At 38.3% G+C, this 17,831-nt stretch overlaps 1 pseudogene; it reads left to right on the forward strand.

The window, feature by feature from the left end:
- The first annotated feature begins 15,429 nt into the window (after positions 1-15,429).
- On the forward strand, positions 15,430-15,774 carry LOC102835716 (annotated as a pseudogene).
- Positions 15,775-17,831: the final 2,057 nt, after the last annotated feature.

Raw genomic sequence — 17,831 nt, forward strand, 5'->3', positions numbered from 1 at the left:
ACAAATACATGAAGAGATGCTTTTAATCATTTGCCATGAGAGATTCAAATTAAAACAAGATATCATCTCACCCCAGCAATAATGTTGTCTTTGAGTTAGTTCTGACTCCTAACAACCCTGTATATGGTTTCCATGGCTTTTAAATCTTCCTGGGAGCAGACATACTCATCTTTCTCCCATGGAGTGGCTTGTGAGCTCAAACCATGGACTTTTGTGTTTAGCAGAGCTTATTGTATGAAATTATTGTGTGCCCATCTTTGGAACCACCACATCCCTCCCCAGAAATAATAGCAATAAAAAATAAAAATAAAATAAAAAAAAAAAAAAAACAGAAAAGAGCAAATGCTGGTGAATGTGAATGTGTAGGGAGACTGGCATGCTCATACACTGCTGGAGGAATTATAAAATGGTACAACCACTGTGGAAAATGGTATGGTGATTCCTACAAAAATTAGAAATAGACATGCCATATAATCCAACAATCCTAGTCTAGGTATATATCCTAGAGAAATAAGAGCTCTGATGAGAATTAAATATGTGCACACACACTAAACATATGTACACCCATGTTCATGGCAACATCATTCACAACAGCAAATAAAAACAACCTAAATGCCCATCAACAAATGAAAGACTAGACAAACTATGATATAAGCACACAATAGAACACTATGTTAAAGGATAATGATAAATCCATGAAAAATCAGATCACATGGATGAACCTGGAGGACATTATGATGAGTACAATAAGTCAATAACTAAAGGACAAATATTGTATGAGACCACTATTTTAAAACATCCAGAAAAGCTTGACACACAGAAAGGAATATTCTTTGATCGTTACCAAGGATGAGAAAGGGAGGGAAGAAAAAATCATTAACTCGATAATTGTTGTTAAGTACCCTCAAGTTGGTTCTGACCCATAGCAACTCTGTATAGGGTTTACAAGTAGTGACTGGCGAGTTGGAAATGCTGACCTTGTGGTTCAAAATGACCTTGCAATCCAGGACATTAACCCACAACACCATAGTAGATAATAGACAAGTATTAATGTGGGCTAAGGGAAAGGCACTATACAATGAAGGCAGCATCTGCACAACATAACCAAGCAAAGAAAGACGTTGGGAGGTACGTAAGAGTAAAAGGAAACAATGGTAAATACTACTACTTGCATAATTCTGCAATAACAGTAATAACAAACAGTAATTTATGAGTGTATACATAAGCATATATATAAGTTGAACAGGAGTGGGATAGCATATTGAAGTGTACCCATGGGCATTTTGCAGAAAATATTTCTACTTACATATTGCAGTTAGTATTGTTCTTAAGTGCCACAAAGTCAGTTCCAACTCATAGTGACCCTGTACAGAGTGGGTGGTGGGTTTGAACTACTTGGATTTGCAGCTCAAACCGACCTTGTGGTCCAGCGCTTATTCTACAGCACCACATCAGGACTCCTCATATTGCAGTTGTTGTTGAGTGCTGTTGAGTCGGTTCTGACACATAGTGACCCTGTATAGGGTTTCCAAGGAGCGGCTGGTGAGCTTGAACCACCGACCTTGCATTTCAAACAGCATTGCAGTCTGACACATTAACCCACAGCGCCACACCAGGATATACATATTGCAGTATCTACCCATAAATATATTTATGCAGATAGTGAAGCACTCACAAACGGAGCAAAGTTATGAAAACTTCTTAGTTATAACCAAATATCTTGAGGGACTTAGTCACTGGCTTAAGGACTTAGGACCATGGTCTCAGGGAACATGTAGGTCAATTGGCATTATATACTCTATAAAGACAATGTTTTTGCAATTGGGGTCCTAAAAGTTCGTGAGCAACCATCTAAGATATAACTATTGATCTCTTCCAGTCCAGAGAAAACAATAGTGAAGAAAATCAAAGACCTAATGAAATAATTAGTCCAGAGGACTAATGGACAACACAAACAACAGTCTCCATTAACCTGAGATAAAAAGAACTATATTACACCTGATACCATTATATTGTTATTGAGTGCCATCAAGTCAATTCTGACCCATAGTGACCCTGTATAGGGTTTCCAAGGAGCAGCTGGTGAGTTTGAACCACCAACCTTGCAGTTCAAATGTCTTTGCAGTTTGGCACATTAACCCACAGCACCACACCAGGACACCCACTATAGACCCATCTTTTATCTGTCAGTTTGTCACACTATGGTGTTTTGTGTGTTGCTGAGATGCTGGGAACTATGCCACTGGTATTTAAAATAGCATCAGGTGACCCATGTTGGACAGGTTTCAGTTGAGAAAGGAAAGGAAGACTATTTCTGAATGTTTAGCCATTGAAACCACAGGAATAGCAGCAGAAAATTGGCAGATATAGTGCTGGAAGATGAGGCCCTCAGGTTTGAAAACACTCAAAATATGATTAGGAAAGAGCTGCCTCCTCAAATTAGGGTTGATGATGAAGCAAATGGAACAAAGCTTGTAGAACCTTCATTTTCTGATGGGGCACAACTCAAAATTAGGAGAAATAGTACCAAACATCCATTAATAATGAAAACATAAAATGTAAAAGTACAAATTTAAGAGACTAGAAGTTGTCAAAAACTAAATGGAACATATAAAGCTTGATATCCTAAGCACTGGTGAGCTGAAATAGACTGGTATTGACCATTTTAATTCTGACAAGCATAAGGGTTACTACTAGGAAAAGCAAATTGGCAAGGAATAACATTGCATTCATCATCAAAATCAGCATTTCAAACTCTATTTTGAATTACAATGCTGTTGGTGATAAGATAATATCCATACGCCTACAAGAAAGGCCAGTTAATACAACTATTATTCAAATTTATGCACCAACCACTAAAGCCAATGATGATGAAACTGAAGAATTCTATAAATTTCTTCAGTCTGAAATCAATCAAACATCCAATCAGGATGTATTGGTAATTACTACTGGTGATTTGAATGCGAAGGTTGGAAATAGAGAGGAAAGATGAGTAGTTGGAAAATAATGGCCTTGGTGATAGAAATGTTGCTGGAGATTACATGATAAAAATTTTCAAGACTAATGACTTATTCATTGCTTTTGTAAACAACATAAAAAATGACTACACTTCTGGACCTCAACAGATATAATACACATAAATCATATTGACTATATCTGGGAAACAACAGAGGAAAAACTCAATATCACAAGGCCAGGGGCAAACTGTGGAACACACCATCAACTGCTCATGTACAAGTTCATAATGAAGCTGAAGAAAATGAAAACAAGTCCATGAGAGCCAAAATATGACCTTGAATATATCTCACCTGAATTTAGAGACTATCTCAAGAACAGATTTTATGCATTAGACACTAATGACAGGAGATCAGAACTGTGGGATGTCATCAAGAATAACATACAGGAAGAAAGCATAGGGTCACTAAGGAGATAAGAAGGAAAGAAAAGACAAAAATGATGTCAGAAGAGACACTGAAATTTGCTCTCCAGCACAGGGATACAAAAGTGAATGGAAGAAATGAGCAAGTAAAAGAGCTGAATAGAAAATTTCAAAGGGCAACAGAAGGAGACAAAGTCACATAGAAGGAAGAACACACTCAACATTTCTCAAGCTGAAAGAACTGAAGAAAAAGTCATGCCTCCGCTTGTAATACAGAGGGATTCTCTGGATAAAATAATGAATGGTGCAGAGCATCAAAAGAAGTTTGAAGGAATACACAGTCACTGTAGTCAAAAGCAGTGGTCAATGTTCAAACATTTCAAGAGTTATTATCTGATCAAGAATCAATGATACTGAAGGAAGAAGTCCAAGGCGCACTAAAGGCATTGGCAAAGAACAAAACTCCAGGAATTGATGGAATAAAATATGGAAATCTTTCAACAAACTAATGTAGCACTAGTGGCATTCACTCATCTATCCAAAAAATTTGAAAGACAGCTACCTGACAAACTGATTGGAAGAGATCCATATTTGTGCCCATCCCAAAGAGAAGTGACCCAACAGACTGTGCAAATCATGTAACATTATTAATCTCATATGCAAGTAAAATTTTCCAAAAGATAATTCAGAAGTGGCTGCAATAGTACATCAACAGTAGAGAGAACTGCCAGAGGTTCAAGCTGGATTCTGATGAGGATGTGGAATGAGGGATATCACTGCTGATGTCTGATGGATCTTGCATGAAAAAAAGAGAATACCAAAAAGATATTTATTTGTGCTTTGTTGACTATGTAAAGGCTTTCAACTGTGTGGATCATGACAAGCTATGGATAACACTGTGAAAAGTGGGCATTCCAGAACACATAACTGTGTTCTGGGTACGTAGACTAAGAGGTAGTTATTTGAACAGAAGAAGGGAACACTGAATGGTTTAAAATTAGGAAACGTGTGAGCCAGGATTTCAGTCTTTCCCAATATTTATTCAATCTGTATGTAAATAAATAACTCAAGAAAATGGATTATGTGGAGAACATGATATTAAGGATTGGAGGAAGACTCATTAACAACCTGCAATATGCATATCATACAACCCTGTTAGCTGAAAGTGAAGAGGACTTAAAATACTTACTGGTGAATATCAAAGACCACAGTCTTCAATATGGGTTGCACCTCAATGTTAAAAAAATAAAAATTCTCACAACTGGATCAATAAATAATATGATAGATAGAGAAAAGTTTGAAGTTGTCAAAAACTTAAATTTTCTTGGATCCACAATCAACACTCATGAAAGCAGCAGTGAAGAAATCAAAGGACTTCTTGCATTCGGCAAATCTGCTGCAGAAGACCTCTTGAAAGTGTTCAAGAACAAGGATTAGGGTGTTTCTGACCCAAGACATGATGTCTTGTTTTCAATAGCCTCATATGCACTTGGAAGTTGTACAATGAATAGGAAGACCATGGAACAATTGATGCATTTGAGTTATGGTGCTGTGGAATATTAAAAGTACCACAGACTACCAGAAGAACAAACAAATCTGTTTTGGAAGAAACCCAAATGCTTCTTAGAAGCCTGATTGATGAGACTTCATCTCTCATACTTCAGAGATAATAACAGGAGGGATCAATCCCGGAATAGGACATCATGGTTGGTGAAGTGCAGCATCAGAGAAAAAGAGTGATTCCCCCAGTTAGCACAGTGGCTAAACCAATGGGCTCAAACCTAACAACAATTGTGAGGATGCCATTGGACTGGGCAGGGTTTTTTTGTGTTGTGTGAAAGGTCGCTATGGGTAGGAACTGATTTGGTAGCATGTTACAACAATAACCACTACTGACGGTTCTCTGATCAGGAATACAATAGAAGGCCCTGGACAGAGGAATTAAAATGTAGAACAAAGTTAAATGATATTTTTTAAAAAACAAAAAACAGACTTAATAGTCTTAAAGAGACTAGTGAAATCCACAAGACTATGGCCTTTAGGCATCCTTCATACCTACAACCAAACCAACCCCTGAGCTTACCTTTCAACCAGACAAAAGCAGTGTGCAATATAACCAGTTTGAAATACATTCCTTAGAATAGTCAACCATATGAGACCAAAAGGGCAGCATTTGCCACAAAAACAAAGATCAGAAGTCAAAACAGAACATGAAAGATAGGTGACTATAAACCCATAGGAATACATGGAAGAACTTGACATCTACTACATTGAAGGGGTTGCAACAAATATCACAAAATGAAATGTGTATAAATTGTTCAATGGATAAAACTAGTTTTCTCTATAAACTTCCTGCTAAGCCACAATAAAATGTTAAAAACATAAAAAAAAATTTTTTAAAATAAGATCTGAAATACTGATTTTGAAGAGTTTCTGGAGAAGACAAAGTATTATAATGAAATGTGTAAAGACCTGGAGTTATAAAACCAAAAAAGAAGAAAACATTCAGAATTTCTCAAGCTGAAAGAACTGAAGAAAAAATTCAAGTCTGTACTTACAAACCTAAGGATTCTGTGAGCAAAATAGTGAATGATGCAGCAAACACCAAAAGAAGATGGAAGCTCTGGAAAACAGTATAGCGCTTCCTCAGAAAGTTGGAAACAAAAAAACCTTATGATTCAGTAATTCCTCTACTTAGTATTTACCCACAAGAAATACAAGCCATAACACAAGTAGATATATGCACACCAATGTTCATAGCAGCACTATTCATGATAGCAAAAAGATGAGTCAGCCTAAGTGCCCATTAATGGAAGAAGAGATAAACTTTGGTGCATACACAAAATGGAATATTATGCTACCTTGAAGAATCACAAGGAAGCTGTAAGCCACCACATAACATGGATGAACCTTGAGGACATTATGCTGGTTACAACAATACATTAAAAGTGAACTGCCATAAATTCAAGCAGATTCAGAAGAGGGCATGAAACAAGAGATATCACTGATGACATCAGATGGATCTTTTTCTTTTAAGATTTTATTGTGAATTGAGAGTGATAGTTTACATAGGAAAACATCAGTTTTACACTCATCCTATCGTGTTTCATTTCATGGCAATGATTACAATCCCCTCCATGTATCATCATTCAACAGTATTTGCTTCTATTCCCTCTGTTTTTGGATTTATTTTTTTAGAATTTTTCAGAATGTACACAAAAACACTCAGGAATATAATATTTAAACAACCAAAAGGCACATTCTGCAAGCCTGCCTCCTGGCCTCCAGCACACAGCCTTTCTCTTCCATGAGTCTGGAATCCTCACCTGCTCTATCGCTCCATGTCCATCAGATGGGCTTTAGATGAAAACAAAAAATGTTTACCTGTTTTATTGATCATGCAAAGTTATTCAACTGTGTGAATCATAACAAATTATGCATAACTTAGTGAAGAATGTGAATTACAAAGATTTAATTGTGTTCATTCAGAACCTGTGCATAGACAAGTCAGTTGCTTGAAAAGACTAAAAGAATCCTACATGGTTTAGGGAGTCCTGGTATGACACTGTGGGTTAATATGCTGTACTGAAAGGTCAGTTTGAACGGCAAGCTCGGTGATTCAAGCTCACAAGTCACTCCTCGGAAACCCTCTACAGGGTCGCTATGGGTCAGAACCGACTCAATAGCACTTAACAACAACAACAACAACAAGCATGGTTTAAAATCAGAAAAGGAGTGCTTCGGGGTTATATCCTTCCACTGTACTTATTCAGTCTGTTTGCTGAGTAAAGAAAGAAGCTGGATGATATGAAGCAGAATACAGCATCAGGATCATCAACAGCCAGTGGTATGCAGGTAACACAACCTGGCAGAGTGAAAGTGAAGAGGACTTCATATGATGAAGATTAAAGACTGCTGTATGGATTACAATTTAACATTAAGAAAAAAAAAAAAATCCTCACAACTAGAACAATAAGCAGCATCATGAGAAATGTAGAAAATATTGAAGATGCCAACTGTTTCTTTTATTTGTATCCACAATCAAATTCCATAGAAGTATCAGTTAAATCTGCTACATTAAAGAAGTCATTTTGAGGACTAAATTGTACCTAATCTAAACCATGGTATTTTTCAACTGCCTCAGATGCATGCAAAGGATTAAGGAGGCCAAAGAATAATTGATGCATTTGGATTATGCTGTTAGTGTTGAGTATCATATGTTCTACAAACTGCCAGAAAAATGAGGAAATCTGTCTGGAAAGGAGTACAACTGGAATGTTCCTCTGAAGGGAGTATGGTGAGATTTCATCTCATGTGCTTAAGACATTATCAGGAGCGACCAAACCCTGGAGATGGACATCAAGTTTGCTAAAGCAGAGGGTGAGTGAAAAAGAGGAGGACTGTCAGTGAGATGGATTGACACTGTGACTAACAATGGGATTAAACATAGCAACAATTGTGAGAATGGTACAGGACCAGGCAGTGTTTTGTTCTGTTATACATGGGATTGCTATGAATGAAAACCAACTTGATGGCACCTAATGACGCTCAGCTGGTTTCTAATATGCTGGCATTGGGACAAAGCAGGAGGTGTGAGTGGGTGGGTGTGGGGTGATCCCACTGATTCATCCATCTCTAAAGCAATTATAAAATCAATTCAGTATTTCTTGGATACATTGATGTCACCTTTCTGATATCAAAGGGAAAGACTGAGTCGCTTGCTTTGTGCTCATTACAATTCTGTATACTACATCCTGTAGGAGCCAATGTCTATTTTCAGGACAACCTTGAAACAAAGCAGTAAGTGTGCTTGTCTCTGGGGTCCAGTCGGGAAAGCAGAGAGGAGTCATGAGGGACAGAGTCCACAGGGAAATAGAGGGGGTCAGGAAGCATGCGATCTGTCATGATTAACCAAATTCTGACAATAAACTTCAGTATCAGCCATGTACAGTTATTAAAGTATCCAAAACACAAAATGAATTCAGGGGTACTCCAAGGATTCTAACTTGAGAGAGACCAATGAATAAGGCAGTAAAAGACCATTGAATCTGGAAGAATGCCTTACTACCATGCAACTTGTAAACACCATTTTCAATGTTTCTTTCATTGTTGTCCTTAAGTAACTTCTCATGATCCATTTATAAGGAAAATATCTGTCTTGGCATCATTTGCATAAACAGGGAAACTAGTCTATCCAATATATGTGTGTGTATATGTACACATGGGTATACATACATATACACGTACACTGTTCAAGGAATGGACATGATACACTTCTTTTGGTCTACCCTGATGGCTCCCCACAGACAAAGAAAAAAGTGATCTCAAATTCAAAACAAGACAATCACTTTGATTTTTAGCATTCTTATCAAATATCAAGTGTTCTTCATACCCAGACAACAAAAAGACACAACTTTAAATATTATTTTTAAGTCCTCAATGAGATAATATGTCTATTCTTCTTCTCCTTAATCTTCTGCCAACTGCTCTTCACAAGAAGGGGAGAAAAAGGCCAGTCGTATTGTGGATATATTAGAAAGCAAGATGTTTCTACTAAGAAGGGCAGGCTGACATTTCAGGGTTTATTAGAACCATACTCCATCATATTTGCCCCAACTCTCGTGTTTCTAGACTAAAACTCATTGTACAAGGCAAAATGGAATTGCTTAAAGGCTCAGTTTCCTGTCCCCTCTGGGTCAAGGAGAAAAGAAAAGGGGCAGAGTTCTTCCAGGAGAGGTTGGCACTGTGCCTGCTTGGGAAGGAACCAGCAGTCTTTCTGTTCATATCCTATATTTTTCAGAACAGCCTGGTTCCAGTTGTCTGTTAGAAATTGTGGCCTGGTCCAGGAGCAGGCCACACAGTAGGAAGGACCTCAAGTGTTGTGTGGGTATTTAAGAGTAGAAAGTGCACCTCTACAAATCATGCCACAGAGTAGTATAAAGGGGTTCCTGGACCTTTGTCTTTCTGTTCTAGGCCACATCAAATGGCATGGTGGAGCTACTGTGCAGAGCTGGGGGCATAGCATAGCTCCCCAACACCCAAGAAGCATAAAGTAAATTCAATGCTATATCTCTTGGACCAACTGGATTCAGTTCTGCCACCTCCCAGCTCTGATGCTGGGCGAGTTATTGAATGTCTCTGTGCCTCGATTTCCACATCTGTAAATGTCTGTAATTTAAATTTCCTCATCTGTAAATCAGGATAATAACAGTCTCTACCTCATAAGGAGCTCTGGTAGTATAGTGGTTATGAATCGGGCTGCAAACCTTAAGGTCAGCAATTCGAAACTACCAGCTGTTTTGTGGGAGAGATGAGGCTATCTGCTCCCATAAAGATTTCCAGCCTAAACTGACTCCACGGAACATAACCATAACCAATTTCATAGAGTAGCTGTGAGTATGGAAAAGTCATAGGTCTGACAATTAGCCATTAAAATAAAACAAAACAAAACACTGACCTTGAGTCAATTCCAACTCATAGTGGCTTGATAAGACAGAGTAGAACTAACTACCCCTTAAGGTTTCAAGGCTCTAATCTTTATGAAAGCAGATTACCACACCTTTCTGGCACAGATCAACTGGTGGGTTTGAACTACTGACCCTTTGGTTAACAGTCAAGTGCTTAACCACTGTGCCACCAGGGATCCTTATTATAAATATATATGTATCCTACCTGGTTTCCTATATGCCTCCTCTTTGAGGTAAAGCAGAGATAACTAGGCTATTCTCCTCCTGCTCTCAGCCTTGGGTCTGGCATCCATGATGAAGTGAGGCTGGCACCGCCTGCAGATCACATCCCCTCCTGCCCCAGTGTTTATCTGGGTTGAGTGGATGCAGCGTTGTTGGCTGATTCAGCTGAAAGGCACAGACATCCTCATTACCCAGAAATAACCTAATTAAGAGAGTCTGTAAGAAGGCTCTGGCACAAGAAAAAAAACCTGGTTCACTCACTGAGTACAGGAGCCTTAGGTTCTGGAAATACTGTTTTGATTCAAGTGCTCAGCCTTAATTATTATTAACAACATGATAGAGAAAATGGAACCGTTGAGATTTTGTTCTTCATTTTCTTTTGAATCTCTATTGCCTATAAATAAAGTACCCACTCCTAGGGAGATAAGCCAATTATCTGCAACCTGCTTGCAATGCACCAAGATTGCAGGGCGGGGGATGACCAGAGCCCCCAGAGGTTTCTAGATCTTAACTGCAATGAACTACATGGTCTTATAACTAAGATTAAATATGTCAGTCTAGAAAAGATTGTGTGAAGCCTGTTTCTCCAGCCTAATCATATTTTCTAAACTAAAACTCAAAGCCCAGGATTTCACAAAGGATTTTGTATGGCTTCTGGAACTGTCCTTAGGCCATCTTTAGGTAACAGTTTGAATGCTACAGTATTGGCCTTTAGGGACTATGAGGTAAATATGACAGAATATTTTATTAGACTGGAAAAAAAAAAAACCCACAGTCATTCAAAATATTAATTCATTTGGCAGGAAGGTAAAGGGCAACAAATAGAACTATTAAAGGTAGAAAGTCATTACCATATAAAAGGTTGCCATCTTGTCCTTATCTTGATCTGAATAGCAAGGAGAAACTACAGATATAATTGGAATCTTGAGTCTCAGTAGTTACGTGTAGAATTGGCAAAGAAAGTCACGGCTCTCTAATTCTACTCTTTTCTGTTGCTCAAAAGAGACAAACACCTATCTATCCTTTTTATTGCAGGTCCTTTTGTATATTCAATATACCTCTGGGATACAAACTGAGGCTATAAAAGATAATGCTCTTCTGATTCCAGAAGAGATTTGTCTACAGAGTTGGTTTAGCATAATAGATAATATTATATGGAATCAGGCAATCTGAATTTGCTGCCCCTCTAATAAGCTGGGTAACCTCTCTGAGTCACAGTCTTTGAAATAATAACAGCACCTCACTCATTGGAATATCTGAGACAAGTAAAGAACCTGGTTCATGTTAAGAGTTTGATGAATATTAGCTACTCTTGAAAGAAAGAAAAAATACCTTGACTCTTGCCATTAAACTGGGACTAAATAACACTAGGGAATTTGAAAAGGATAGAAATATAGAACATTTTTCCTAGCATTAAAACGCTTTTATATATGTGGGTAGGAAACATATAAAAATACTTATAAAATGAATTAATGGACTGATTTTCAATGAGAAGAGAATTTAGCCATTCCTCCTTGATCTGGGAGTCTTTGTCTACTAGCATATTAGCAGCCACATTCTACACAAGTTTGTTGAACTGACAGTCTCTATAACTGTAAAAAATTTATTTAGCTCTTGTTTGTTTGTTTTGTTTAACAAACCTTGTAGACTGAAACAGGCCAACATCAGACATGTATCTGGGTGCCTACTTTACCTGCTCGATTTTTAACACTAATTCTAAATTGAATTTCAAATTTTAAGTTGTTTGCTTTTAGTGTATAATTATGACCCTTAGTGTTGAACTCTCCTTTTCTGTTTTTTTGCTCTCTTGCTATGTGGCCTTTAGGTTATTTATTTATCAAATAGGGAATCTGAACAGCATACAATCTAAAGCTACATCTTGTTCTAACCTTTCTAGATACCTGTCTAGATTCTGCAAACATTACATTTAATATCACATTTTTAGCAATTAATGAAACCGTTTTTGAGGCGATGAGGTGAAAAAGATATAAATCTAATCCCAAAATGTTCTATATTGCAGGCAGAGATTTTTCATAATTTTCTGAGTCATAAAATGAGAGACAGTCTTTACTCTGTGACTTTTGCAGTTGGGGGAGATGATGATTTTTAGAACGCTAATGAGAGCAATAGGGAGACCCCGGAAGATACAAGATGTGGGGGCAGAATCCTGCAAGCAGATGGTGTGTGGTGATGCTGAGGGTAAGGAAACAGAGAGGTGAATTTGTTTTCAAATATTTAAAGCCTCCTGATTTTAAAATCGAGGTATTTGCTAATCTATACACACAGCATACTGTCAAAAACAGTGGTAGTTCTTCATCTTCCCGGCCTAGCTTTTTCTCACCTCCTCTCACACATCCTGTGCTTTTCATGCATATCACACTCCGTTGCCACGTGTACCATCCAGCACCACACAGGGCTGAATAGGGAAGGTAATCTAATTAACAACTACCATTTACAACTCTAGAGAAACTGTTTCACTGCAGAGTCAGTAACAGCTAGATTCTAGTTTTTCCTGTATTCCATGTCTTCAAGATTGTATCTTTCAGAAGAAAAGAAACTAAAAGGTCTGGTATATTCCACCCAACCATTTGGAAGACCCATTAATCCAAAATCGGAAAAAGAAAAAAAAAATCATTTCATATTCTCCTAAGGTATAGTACTAAGAATTCGTCTATTCTAACTATCTTCTTCTTGTTGTTAAGTGCCTACAAGTCAGTTCTGACTCATAGGAACTCTATATAAGGCTTCTGAGGAATGGTTGGTGGGTTTGAACTGCTGACCTTGCAGTTATCAGTCCAGTGCTTATCCTTCACTGCCACACCAAAATTGCATGTAGAATAACTGTCTTGAATCAAAAAACAATTCAATCTATCAGCAAAAACTTATGAAGAGCCCACCATTCAAACTACTTCATCAGATACTGTTGCTATTGTTGTTGTTAAGTGCCATTGAGTCACTTCTGACTCATAGTGACCTGTATAGTGTTTCTGAGGAGCAGCTGGTGGGCTGAATCACTGACCTTGTGATTCGCAGTCAAATGCTGTAAATGCTTATCCTATTGCGCCATACCAGGAATTTGATACTAATATGTTGTTGTTGTTGTTAGACGCTGTCCAGTTGATTCTGACTCAAAGCAACCCTGTAGAGGGTTTCCAAGGAGCAGCAGGTAAGTTTGAACTGCCAACCTTGTGATTCAAATGACCTTGCAGTCCAGTGTGACACAGATACTATGGAGAATATAAAATATCATCCCTATTTTTCAAAGAATTTACAGTCTAGTTGGAGATGAAAGTTAAAGTTGAATAAAATTTTTCAGTTATTAGTAATACTGCCATATAAAACCATGTAAGGATAATGTAATAAAACATGTTTGTGGGCCAACAGATGGTACCAAGTGATTAGAGTTCAGATTACAGCAAAGTCACTGTTCATTATGTGGGCTGGGAAGGCTTTCCAACAAAGGTAAGGTTTGTCCTTGTTGTTGTTGTTAAAGGCCATAAAAATGTTTTCAACTCATAGCGACCTTGTATAGGGTTTCCAAGTAGTGGCCGGAGAGTTTAAAGTGCCAACCCTGTGGTTCAAACTGACCTACGGTCCAGTGCTTTATCCCACAGTGCCACACAAGACTCCATGGTTTGCCCTGGGACTTGTAAAATGAAGTAGACTTTGGACTGGCTGGGAGAAAGAAGCAGACTCCTCTAAGAAGCAGGAGTAAGGAGAGTACCAGGGAAATGTCATAGTTGGCTACTTTCAAGACATGACCAGAAGTTTTCGCTGGATGCTTCATATAGAGGGATAGGAGAAAATGATAACAGGGTAACGTTTCGTTCTGAGATGCTTTTTGAAACCTGAATCCACCATATTGTTCTAATTACATTCTCTTAATAAAATTTATTAGTTAAGCCTCCACATGCAAGACACTGCTGGGGTTGAAGGGAGGCAGAGGAGAGGAGCAAAAATGAAATATCTTATCTGAGCTTAGGAGGTAGATATAAAAACTGGAAATGTTAACAATGCAAAACATATTAAACAAAGCTAAACAAAAAAGGAAGGTGAATTGGAAAATAATTGCTCCTTTTGTAGAGGAAACCAATGATTTTGTCTGCTAAGTACCCTTTCCTGTCTTGTAAGAATGAACAAAAGGTTTACTTTACTTCTGAATACTGCTCCTTGCAGACCACCAACTCTTCTTCTATGACCCTACTCCCTGGCTATAACTGATCAGTAAGGACTGAGGCCTTGCACCATAAGCCATGGTCCCAATTTCTTCCTGAAGCCAATTACACTCTTGTTCAACTCTTGCCTTTGGTTTTCAATCTTCTATTCATAATATAATAAGTTATATTATAAATAATAAATTCCCACTTTGATAAAACTAATTCAAAATGGATTCCTGTAACTTGCAACTTGGTCTTATTAATCTTCCCCTTAAAGGCATTAAGATCTGCCTTGCATTATAATTATTCACATTCTTTCCTTCCAAATTCTAGGTTGTGGAGCAAGATCTGTGTCTCACTTACTTGTATCATCTAAAGTAGTTAGGTCTGTGGTTTGTTCTAAGTAGACACTGTTAGTTACATAACATTAGTGAAGTAACAGACAAATCCCCAACTCTTGGTAGTCTGACACAAAACAAATGTATCTCTCATTCACATAAAAGAGTGTTCTTAAAGGAAAGCAGTTATTCCAGGTAGTACTTTAAGTATCCAGTGTTCTTTCATCCCTCATGGCCATGAATACCTATGCAAACCAGAGCAGAAAACATTAAGAAGCCGCCTACTTCTTAACCATTTGGTACCAGAAATATCATCTATCTCTTCTATTCTTATTCTATTGGTGTAAAATGTTGTTGTTGTTATGTGCCGTGGAGTCGGTTCCAATTCATAGCGACCCTGTATAGGGTTTTCAAGGCTGTAAATATTCACGGGAGCAGAAAGCCTCATCTTTCTCCTGCAGAACAGCTGGTAGTTTCGAACTGCTGACCTTAAGGTTTGCAGCCCGATTCACAACCACTACGCTACCAGAGCTCCTTTGGTGTAAAATAGCCACATAGAAATTAGGCCTGGCAGTTGCATCCAGCATTGGAGCTTTACAAACGATTACAACTGCAAGAACCTCAGTTTCTTTTACTTAATGTTTTACAACTGGCTTTCAGCAAAAAAAACTACAAGGCATGCTAAGAGACAAAAAGCACAATTTGAAGAGACAGGGAAAGCATCAGATATGGGAGGAATTTTGGAACTATCAGACCAGGAACACACAAGAACAAATGGGTAATTCAAGCATAGATGGAATGTCTAAAAAATAATCAAAAGGAAATGCTAGAAATCAAAAACACTAGAGTGGCACAGTGGGATCAACATGGCCACCGAGGGAGATGTAGACCTGGAGTTGGAGGCTGAGACCAGTGGCCCAGAGCAGCCTCCTGAGCAGTCAAGGAAGCATGATAGTGATGCAACACACCATTAGTGATTCACTGACTATGTGACGGAGAAGGATCCAATCTGGAGACAGCCATGTCTATGATTGGAGACAGGTGACCCAGGGAACAAACAGGAGCAGGAAAAGGAACTGGCAAAAACCACCATCAAGAAAGATCTGGAGCTAAAAATGACAGAGATGGAGATCTCAAGAGTGGCAGCTGAATGGAGCTTGCCAGAGCACATAGGCAATGTGGTCAAGGCTCTTATTGCACGAACCAACTGATATGTACTTTCTTAGACATACCCACTGGAGTAACTTATCTCAATAAAGATGCTTTTGTGTTATTTTTTTGGGGGGGAAACACACACACTATAACTGATCAGCCTATAACTGATTGGAATACCAAAAAGGAGTGCTATAACTAGCCCAGTGAAAGCGGCTTCTTGCAGAGCCTTTGTAGTGTATAAGACTTTAGGTGAAATCCTGATCCCCATCCAGAACCACCTGAAGTGGGACATCCCAACTTGAAAAGACAAGCAGACCAGCCTAGAGCAACTAAAGGAACAGAAGATACTTCTTAAAATAAAGTTCAGCAGGCAAAATCCAAAACAAAAATGGCAGTCTGATTGACTACTACAAGAACAAGGAAGCTGTTTGCCAGGGAGCCATCAAGCCAAGTAATCAAGTCCTTTCAGGACAAACCCCCTTCCAAGACTGAAATTCAAAGGTAATACACAAGCAGGCATGTAAGTTTGTCGGTGACCATGTTGGTCTACTGGTGAGTGGAAGTGGGGGAAAAGCAGCAATGAAGATATGGGCTGAGTTTGACCATGTTCCAAAAACTCCTGTCAACCTGGAGATGAGAGAGAGAAGAGGATGGGCTGGTTGGTCCCAAGTATGGTTAGACCTGGGAACTCCTGGGCCTATGGACATGGAGGGCTAGAGCTAAGAGTGAAGCATCCAGCTGATATGAAGTGAGAGGAGATGCACAAAAATGCCCAAACTTGCAGATAGTACCCATTTGACCTAGCTTTGATGGCTGGATGATCAGAACTCGACTAAAGAAAAAAATTTTTTTTTAATTTTCGATAAAGGAAACAAGTGGAAATTGCTACAATTTGATTAACTTGACCTATATTTATGTATGTAGTAGCTCAAAAAACTACCAATTTAGAGGGAAGGAATCTTCACATTAAGGATCATTCCCATCTCATCTGTATACAGGGTTGATAGGGACAGGCAACTTAGACATTGGCTACCTAAAATGAGGGGTGATAAAGGCATGAAGTGACTGGCTTACAAGTTTTCAAGATGGAGATTAGTTTCAGAGTGTGCAGGGGAAAACAACTGAATAGTTATCATCTTGTCTAGATAGGTCTGGTGAAAGGAGATGGGGATAAGATTCTTATGATACAATAGTAATTGTTATCATGACTAATTGCAATTGTTACAACTGTAAAGATAGAAGTTTAGTAACAAAAGAGGCAGGGAGTAGTTAATCTTACAGTCTAGGAACAGACGACCCTAGGACCATCAAGGGAGAAGAGCCCGGGAAGAATGTGGGATACTATCTAGAGAAGAAGCAACACCAGAGACGGAAACAGATTAGACAATATAGAGAGATAAAGCAGCTAAGGACTCTAGACTTATGGGAAGAGAAAGTCTGTATTCTGGCAGCCAGGAGGCAGGCTTACAGAATGTACCCTTGGGTTATTTAAATGATTATATATTTCTGAGTGCTTTTGTGTTCATAAAAAATAAAAAAAACTAAAGGGAATAGAAGCAAATATTATTGACTGCTGATGCATGCAGGGGATTGTAGTCATTGCAATGAGATGCTGATTGTAAAACCAATGTTCTCCCATGTAAACTCTTACTCAATTCACAATTAAAAAAAAAAAAACTGTAACCAAAATAAAGAATGGCCTTGATGGGTTGATCAGCTGACTAGAAGTTGTTAAGTGCCATCAAGGTGGTTCAGACTCATAGCGATCCTGCATAGGGTTTCCAAGGAGTGGCTGGTGAGTTTGAACTGCTGATCTTGTAGTTCAAACAGCTCTTGAGGTCGAATGTTTATCATATGGCACTAGCTGTAGAAAAAAATTAGTAGTTTGAAGAAAATGTCAATAGAAACTTCTTGAGGAAAGGAAAAATTAAAAAGGACAGACTATCCAGGAAATTAGACAATTGCAAAATGTATGGCACATGTGTAATGAGACTACCAGAAAGAGATAAAAGAATGAAACAGAAGAATATTTGACAATGGCTGAGAATTTTCCAAAATTGATGACACACACTAAATCATAGATTCAGGAAGCTCAGAGAACCCCAAGAAGGAT

This window comes from Chrysochloris asiatica, unplaced genomic scaffold (genome assembly GCF_000296735.1).
Source record: "Chrysochloris asiatica unplaced genomic scaffold, ChrAsi1.0 scaffold00108, whole genome shotgun sequence".
Taxonomy (NCBI): Eukaryota; Metazoa; Chordata; class Mammalia; order Afrosoricida; family Chrysochloridae; genus Chrysochloris; species Chrysochloris asiatica.